Raw genomic sequence first — 9,888 nt, forward strand, 5'->3', positions numbered from 1 at the left:
GTGTCAAATAAATGGAATTTTTGCTTAGCACAGGAGGTAGACATTAATCACACAACCATTCCAAAAAGTATTTAATTATAAACTGAGTTGGGCTTTTAAGTGAAGACACATATTTTTATTAGAGCAACAGCAAAGACCTAGACTGTGTCTTGAAGGCTTACTGAGTATGTGGTGCTTAAGCCAAGATCCCAAAATGAGAAGGATTCATTAGGGAAATAAGTTCGGAGAGGGGACTGTGGATGAAAGACTCCAGATCTGTGAGAAAATAATGTCTATTGTTTAAGCCAACCAGACTGTGATATTTTGTTACAACAGCCTCAGCAAACAAATATAGCCCCCAAACAGTCATAGTAGATGAACATGAACATGGATGGGAGGAAGTCATGGTGAGCGACAGAGACATTTGATTTGATTGTAGAAGTAGTGCAGTTTCTGTGATGACAAGATATAAGGTGTGACTTTGGGGAGGATTGGTTTTATTAATATCCTTAATTTTAGTAGAATAAAATATCTGGCTATTATTAAAGGCTTTCCCCCTCTGGTTCTTCATTTTCATGTCTTGGCTACATTTTTCTTGGACTTTGTGGTCTGAGGCAGTAGTTCCCAAACCTGGCTATCCATTATAATCATTTAAACAAAGGTAAATTTCTCATGTCCCAGCTCTGAAGAATCTGATTTATTAAATCTCTGAGTACAGGAACTTGTATATTTAATTGCTATGTATGAGACCATGGGTCTACAGTGGTTGTTTATTTCCATTGTGGAATTAGAGGTTATGTGAGTATAGATTTATTGAGGGTGACTTTGCTCAGAAATTCCAGGCATGCTTCGATCTTTAGATCATCTGCAATATGCCTCTTAACCACGTCTCCAATCTTAGCTCACACTTCCCTCATGAGACAGTCATAGTTAATACTTATTGAGAACGCATTCTATTCAAGGCATTTTGCTGAGTGATCTGGTTTAATATTCATTATACTTTGGTGAAAGCACAGATAAGAATTCTGAGGCTCAGTAAGGTTGGAAATCACCTAAGATGGCAGAGATTGAGCTGAACTCAAACCAGTGAGACCATGCCCTGAAACATCGTTGTAGGAAATCTCAGCTGTAAATGCACTGGTATCACTGTTGCCATTTCTCGACATGCCACATGAAACTTTTCCTTTGCTCATACTATTCATGCAGTTTGGAATTCATTCCCCAATTTTTTCCATTTATTTAAGACTTAACCACCAAAGACCACCTCTTTCACAAAGTACTTCAATCATCACAGATAAGAATGATCTTTATTTATTTATTTACTTATTTATTCATTTTTAATGAAGAAAAGAGGTTTATTTAGCTCATCATTCTGCTGGTTGAGAAGTTCAAGGGCATGGGCCTGGCTTCTGGTGAGGGCTTTTGTGCCATGTCACAACATGGCGGAGAAGGTCAAAGGGAAGTGGACGTGAGGAAGAAGGGGAAAGCTGAGGAGTCTCCTGGCTTTATAGCAACCCACTCTGATAGGAACTATGCATTCCCATGGAAACTAATCCAGTCTCAGAGAGCCGAAACTCACTACCCTGAGAGCAACACCAAACCATTCCTGAGGGATCTGGAGCCCAAACACCTCCCACAAGGCCCCCCACCTCCCAAATGCTACCACACTGGGGATCCAATTTCAACATGAGCTTTGGTGGGAACAAACAAACCATATCCAAACTGTGGCACCAGCCACCCCTGCCCAACCCAGCTCGTAGGTGGCATAAGGTCAGGGGATCTTTGGAGTCTGTGGTCTTTCTCTCTGTGAGTTTCCAGATAAACACTATTCTTCATATATACCTCATGGCCTCAGTAATGGGTGGATCTATGACCCTTTTCCACGAAGGACTCACAGAGAGAGGTTCATGAACTTACCCAAGGTCTCACAGTTAGCAAATGGGATTTGAATGTGGGTTCCAAATGTCAAATTTCCTCATTCTTGTTTTTTTTTTTTTTTTTTTTTTTTTGAGACACAGTCTTACTCAGTTGCCTGGGCTTGAGTGCAGTGACTTGGTGACAGCTCACTGCAGCCCCCAACTCCTAACCTCAAGGGATCCTCCCACCTCAGGCTCCAAAATGGCAGGACTACAGGCATGCCACCACAGCTGGCTAATTTTTATATATTATTTTTGGTAGAGACTGGGTCTTACTATGTTGCTGAGGTTGTCTTAAGTTTCTAGCTTCAAGCAATTCTCCCACTTTGGTCTCCCAAAAGTGCTGGGATTACAGGCCTGAGTCATGGTGTCCTGGCCTGAAGTCTTTCTTCTAAGAAAGAAAGAGAGAGTGAATATTCTCCCTTGTGTGCTAAATACCTTTGTATAAGAGACCTTACCTGTATGTATGAATAGATGTGTTTTTTTTTTCACAGCCTTATCATGGTCGTTCTGTCTTAGAAATTATTTTCCTTTCCTCTGGTCATACACACAAATCTGTACAGAAATCCAGAGGAATGGTTGTCTGAAGAGAAGTTCATGGAAGCTGGTGTGGAGTAAAGTATTGGAGTAAAGTATCAGGAAGTGGGGATAGGTTTTTGGAATCAATGAGGACATGAATGATGAATTAATTACTGTACGTTAGCACAGGCTCATAGACCAGGACTCAAATAAATCAAACTGATGCAATGAGAAATTTAATAGAATATAAAATATGGTCCACAATGGTAGTATGTATGGTATTTGTTTGGCTCCTGATTTTATATCATGATTTTATGATATAAAGGCCTGGAAGGGCTGTGTAAAAAGTTTTGAACCTGTATGATTTTTTGCTGAATTGAGGTTTCTGGACTAATTCATAATGGCTTAGAACATTCATTCTGGGGTATAATGATGTTTGCAGATAAATATTGCTTCTCCATACATTTGTGAATGCTGGTGACCCTGATAAGTAAGTCCTTTATTTAGCTGCCTATCATAGTATACCAAATGTCATTCTAGAAATCCTAGGGACTCTATAAAAGCCTTATGTCCCTCCAAATGTCAGGAGATTCTGTGTGGGATTAATTGAATTAAGCATGAGTCTAAAGACAACTATTTGATACTAAAATTGAAATAAATATTAAGGACCATTTTTCTCCTTATTAATATTCAATATAATGTTCTCTGCATTCTCAGGGAAGCCAAACACATCCCTCACAGGGTTAGGTACTATTTTATAAGGTGAGAGTAGAGGGAAAATATGTACAGATTGGGGCCTGGAGTCATGAGAATGAAATTGCAATGTGAGGCAGAGGTAGTGAACCTTTATTTTCCTCTGCGTTTTGTTAGCAACAAGTTGTCAAGAGGAGCTTTCAAGACACATTAGGTTGAGAAAGAACAAATAAGACAAAAAGATCTAGTGTCAGATATAAATTAAAAGCTGTTTCTATAAATTTTAAGTGTCTTTCTCTCTCTTACAAGGAAAATTGTAGATTATTACTTTTTTAACTCAAATCTGAAGTTTGGCATTTGTGTCTCTGAAATCCCAGATCATTTATTATAACTTTTCTTTTCTGAGGTATTAGAATAATGCTCTGAAGGATAGTGATAATGCAGGTACTGTCTAAGCCTCTGGGGACTGGGAATAGTATGGAGTGATTTAGGGGCAACCAGACAATGCTTCATTACCTGAGAAACTGACCCTTCTCCGATCTGCTGTAAATGAGATCTGAAAACTTTCTCCATCCTATTATCTTGTCAATTCCTAGCATCAGTTTCTAACAAGAGAGTTGAAATGCAATGTAGCTTTAGTTGGGAAAAAAAGTACTTAGGATTTAGTGAACTATAACTTGGCTGCAAATCCAAATGGGTAATATTTAGCTTGTAATATGATTTTCTTCATGCAGATTGCAGTGTTTAGATCTTGTAATGAAACCCGTGTTTTTTTGTATCAGTGATTCTCAAATAGAAAGCATTGGAGAAATGCAAGGTGAACTTAAAAGGGGTATCTCTGGCACATCTGTGTATGAACATCTACCTTTTCCAGTGTGAAAATGGAATATTTTCTTTCATGGAAATTAACCTTATTTTGTCACTTGCATCTATTTACTATTCTGTGCTGTTTGGAAGCTTGTGCTATCAAACTTCTGCTTCTCCTTGTCATAAAATTTATCTATGCATTCAATGAAGCAGCTTTTTCCCCTTTTTTGTGTGTATGGATGGGTGGGTGAGATAGTTCTATTTAGAAAGAATGAAAAAGAAAAAGATTTCATATACACTTATCATATACTGATTTGGTTAGACTTTTGGTTGTGAAGAATTCAGCCTGAATGAAACTGGGATACATTATAGGAACTATGTATTGGTGAAGAGGAACTAACACAGCTCAAAATTCCAGCTTCTTTCTCCATCTTTTTCAGGGTCTCTCCCATAGCATCTCTGAATTGGTTCTGTGTTTGAGCCATTCTTTCTCTGCCAATTTCCCTTGCTTATTCAGATCTTTAATTCCTTTATAGTTCTGGCTGGCATAGAGCTCATTGATGTCGTCCTGCCTGACTGCTTTTAGCTTCAGCTCTTACAAATTGCTCCATCTCCTTGTGTTTCTGCATTCTTCAGATTCCTGAGAGTAAGAATCTTATTGTCTTAGCCCACCTTTGTATTCCACATCATGCCATAAGTCACTGACCTTCCAGTTCATGGTATGGTAGATTGCAGAGTCACAATTCCCCATCCCTCCCTGTAGCCACACCTTTGCAGTGTAACTTTGCAGCTCCTCTCATCAAGAGATGGAGTCTATTTCTCTATCCTTGAATCTGGGCCAGCTTAATGACTCGCTTTGGCCAATCTAATGGAGCAGAGGTGATGTGCAGTTGTTGCTTGGTCCTCTGGGGGCTTTGAGCACTTGGAAACAGGCTGTGTGAATATGCCTGGGCTAGGCTTCTTGGAGAGACCTGATGGACAGAGATAAGCAGTCCCTGCTGAGTCATCTTAAACTAGGCAGCCCCCAGACACCTGGCGGCTGACTGCAAAATGCATGAGTGGGTCCAACCAAGATCAACTAACCCTTGTCCATATCAGTTAGGTCAACCTGTTAGTCGCGCACAAATAATTGCTGCCCCATATAATCATGAGCTAAATTAATGGCTGTTGTTTTAAACCACTAAGTTTTAAACTGCTAATCTACTACTTTTGGTCAAATCAGCCACGCTAAGTATTTTGCTGGCATTATGGTACAAAATATGGTTGCCTGCCTCTTTCTCAGTGGTTTTGGGCAAGGCCATTTTATTTAGAAGTCCATGTTTGCTTTTGTTTATTTAACAAATACTGAGTGCCTAAAAAGTGCCAGGAATTAGGCAACAGAAATCAAGGGTGATCAAAACTATACATCGTCCTTGCTGTCAAGGAGTTAATAGTGTCAAATAAATGGAATTTTTGCTTAGCACAGGAGGTAGACATTAATCACACAACCATTCCAAAAAGTATTTAATTATAAACTGAGTTGGGCTTTTAAGTGAAGACACATATTTTTATTAGAGCAACAGCAAAGACCTAGACTGTGTCTTGAAGGCTTACTGAGTATGTGGTGCTTAAGCCAAGATCCCAAAATGAGAAGGATTCATTAGGGAAATAAGTTCGGAGAGGGGACTGTGGATGAAAGACTCCAGATCTGTGAGAAAATAATGTCTATTGTTTAAGCCAACCAGACTGTGATATTTTGTTACAACAGCCTCAGCAAACAAATATAGCCCCCAAACAGTCATAGTAGATGAACATGAACATGGATGGGAGGAAGTCATGGTGAGCGACAGAGACATTTGATTTGATTGTAGAAGTAGTGCAGTTTCTGTGATGACAAGATATAAGGTGTGACTTTGGGGAGGATTGGTTTTATTAATATCCTTAATTTTAGTAGAATAAAATATCTGGCTATTATTAAAGGCTTTCCCCCTCTGGTTCTTCATTTTCATGTCTTGGCTACATTTTTCTTGGACTTTGTGGTCTGAGGCAGTAGTTCCCAAACCTGGCTATCCATTATAATCATTTAAACAAAGGTAAATTTCTCATGTCCCAGCTCTGAAGAATCTGATTTATTAAATCTCTGAGTACAGGAACTTGTATATTTAATTGCTATGTATGAGACCATGGGTCTACAGTGGTTGTTTATTTCCATTGTGGAATTAGAGGTTATGTGAGTATAGATTTATTGAGGGTGACTTTGCTCAGAAATTCCAGGCATGCTTCGATCTTTAGATCATCTGCAATATGCCTCTTAACCACGTCTCCAATCTTAGCTCACACTTCCCTCATGAGACAGTCATAGTTAATACTTATTGAGAACGCATTCTATTCAAGGCATTTTGCTGAGTGATCTGGTTTAATATTCATTATACTTTGGTGAAAGCACAGATAAGAATTCTGAGGCTCAGTAAGGTTGGAAATCACCTAAGATGGCAGAGATTGAGCTGAACTCAAACCAGTGAGACCATGCCCTGAAACATCGTTGTAGGAAATCTCAGCTGTAAATGCACTGGTATCACTGTTGCCATTTCTCGACATGCCACATGAAACTTTTCCTTTGCTCATACTATTCATGCAGTTTGGAATTCATTCCCCAATTTTTTCCATTTATTTAAGACTTAACCACCAAAGACCACCTCTTTCACAAAGTACTTCAATCATCACAGATAAGAATGATCTTTATTTATTTATTTACTTATTTATTCATTTTTAATGAAGAAAAGAGGTTTATTTAGCTCATCATTCTGCTGGTTGAGAAGTTCAAGGGCATGGGCCTGGCTTCTGGTGAGGGCTTTTGTGCCATGTCACAACATGGCGGAGAAGGTCAAAGGGAAGTGGACGTGAGGAAGAAGGGGAAAGCTGAGGAGTCTCCTGGCTTTATAGCAACCCACTCTGATAGGAACTATGCATTCCCATGGAAACTAATCCAGTCTCAGAGAGCCGAAACTCACTACCCTGAGAGCAACACCAAACCATTCCTGAGGGATCTGGAGCCCAAACACCTCCCACAAGGCCCCCCACCTCCCAAATGCTACCACACTGGGGATCCAATTTCAACATGAGCTTTGGTGGGAACAAACAAACCATATCCAAACTGTGGCACCAGCCACCCCTGCCCAACCCAGCTCGTAGGTGGCATAAGGTCAGGGGATCTTTGGAGTCTGTGGTCTTTCTCTCTGTGAGTTTCCAGATAAACACTATTCTTCATATATACCTCATGGCCTCAGTAATGGGTGGATCTATGACCCTTTTCCACGAAGGACTCACAGAGAGAGGTTCATGAACTTACCCAAGGTCTCACAGTTAGCAAATGGGATTTGAATGTGGGTTCCAAATGTCAAATTTCCTCATTCTTGTTTTTTTTTTATTTTTTAAGACGGAGTCTCATTCTGTCGCCAAGCTGGAGTGCAGTGGCGCGATCTCAGCTCACTGCAACCTCAGCTCACTGCAACCTCTGCTTCCCGGGTTCAAGTGATTCTCTTGCCTCAGCCTCCCAAGTGGCTGGGACTAGAGGCGTGCACCACCACGCCCAGCTAATTTTTTTTTTTATGATACTTTAAATTCTGGGTTACATATGCAGAACGTGCAGGTTTGTTACATAGTGCCCTGGTGATTTGCTGCACCCATCAACTCATCACCTACATAGGTATTTCTGCTAATGTTATCCCTCCCCTAGTCCCCCAGCCCTCAACAGGCCCCGGTATGTGATGTTCTCCTCCCTGTGTCCATGTGTTCTCATTGTTCAACTCCCACTTATGAGTGAGAACTTGCAGTGTTTGGTTTTCTGATCTTGTGACAGTTTGCTGAGAATGATGGTTTCCAGCTTCATCCATTTCCCTGTAAAGGACATGAACTGATCCTTTTTGATGGTTACATAGTATTCCATGGTGTATATATGCCACATTTTCTTAACCCAGTCTATCATTGGTGGGCATTTCAGTTGGTTTCAAGTCTTTGCTATTGTGAGTAGTGCCACAATAAACATACATGTACATATGTTTTTATCATAGAACAATTTATAATCCTTTGGGTATATGCCCAATAATGGGATTGCTGGGTCAAATGGTATTTTCAGTTCTAGATCCTTGAGGAATGGCTACACTGTGTTCCACAATGGTTGAACTAATTTACACTGCTGCTACAGTGTAAAAGCGTTCTTATTTTTCCACAACCTCTGCAGCAGCTGTTGTTTCCTGACTTTAATGATTGCCATTGTAACTGGTGTGAGATGGTATCTCACTGTGGTTTTGATTTGCATTTCTCTAATGACTAGTGATGATGACCTTTTTTCTCATATGTCTGTTGGCTGCATAAATGTCTTCTTTTGAGAAGTGTCTGTTCATATCCTTTGCCCATTTTTTGATGGAGTTGTTTATTTTTTCTTGTAAATTTTTTTAAGTTCCTTGTAGTTTCTGGATATTAGCCCTTTGTCAGATGGATAGATTGCAAAAATTTTCTCCCATTCTGTAGGTTGCCTGTTCACTCTGATGATTTTTGTAAAAGGTGTAAGGAAGGGGTCCAGTTTCAGTTTTCTGCATATGGTTAGTCAGTTTTCCCAACACCATTTATTAAATAGAGAATCTTTTCCCCATTGCTTGTGTGTGTCAGCTTTGTCAAAGATCAGATGGTTGTAGCTGTCTGGTGTTATTTCTGAGGCCTCCGTTCTGTTGCATTGGTCTATAAATCTGTTTTGGTACCAGTAACATGCTGTTTTGGTTACTGTAGCCTTGTATAGTTTGAAGTCAGGTAGCATGATGACTCCAGCTTTGTTCTTCTTGCCCAGGATTGTCTTAAATATGCAGGCTGTTTTTTTTTCCTGGTTCCATATGAAATTTAAAATAGTTTTTTTCCAATTCTGTGAAGAAAGTCAGTGGCAGCTTGATGGGGATAGCATTGAATCTATAAATTACTTTGGGCAGTATGGCCATTTTCACAATATTGATTCTTCCTATCCATGAGCATGGGATGTTTTTACATTTGTTTGTGTCCTCTCTTATTTCCTTGAGCAGTGGTTTGTAGTTCTCCTTGAAGAGGTTCTTCATATCCCTTGTAAGTTGGATTTCTAGGTATTTTATTCTCTTAGTAGCAATTGTGAATGGGAGTTCACTCATGATATGGCTCTCTGTTTGTCTGTTATTGGTGTATAGGAATGCTTGTGATTTTTGCATGCTGATTTTATATCCTGAGACTTTGCTGAAGTTGCCTATCAGTTTAAGGAGGTTTCAGGCTGAGACGATGGGGTTTTCTAAATATACAGTCATATCATCTGCAAACAGACAATTTGACTTCCTCACTTCCTATTTGAATACCCTTTATTTCTTTCTTTTGTCTGTTTGTCCTGACCAGAACTTCCGATACTATGTTGACTAGGAGTGGTGAGAGAGGGCATCCTTGTCTTGTGCTGGTTTTCAAAAGGAATGCTTCCAGTTTTTGCCCAATCAGAATGATATTGGCTGTGGGTTTGTCACAAACAGCTCTTATTATTTTGAGATGTGTTCCATTGACACCTAGTTTATGAGAGTTTTTAGCATGAAGGGGTGTTGAATTTTATTGAAGGCCTTTTCTGCATCTATTGAGAAAATCATGTGTTTTTTGTTGTTAGTTCTGTTTATGTGATGGATTATATTTATTGATTTGCATATGTTGAAGCAGCCTTGCATCCCAGAGATGAAGCCAACTTGATGGTGGTGGATGAGCTTTTTGATGTGCTGCTGGAGTCGGTTAGCCAGTATTTTATTGAGGATTTTTGCATCAATGTTCATCAGGGATATTGGCCTGAAATTTTCTTTTTTTGTTGTGTCTCTGCCATCAGTATGATGTGGTCCTCATAAAATGAGTTAGGGAGGATTTCCTCTTTTTCTATTGATTCAAATAGTTTCAGAAGGAGTGGTACCAGCTCCCCTTTGTACCTCTGGTAGAATACAACTGTGAATCC

The sequence above is a fragment of the Colobus angolensis genome, unplaced genomic scaffold (genome assembly GCF_000951035.1).
Source record: "Colobus angolensis palliatus isolate OR3802 unplaced genomic scaffold, Cang.pa_1.0 Scaffold334, whole genome shotgun sequence".
NCBI lineage: Eukaryota > Metazoa > Chordata > Mammalia > Primates > Cercopithecidae > Colobus > Colobus angolensis.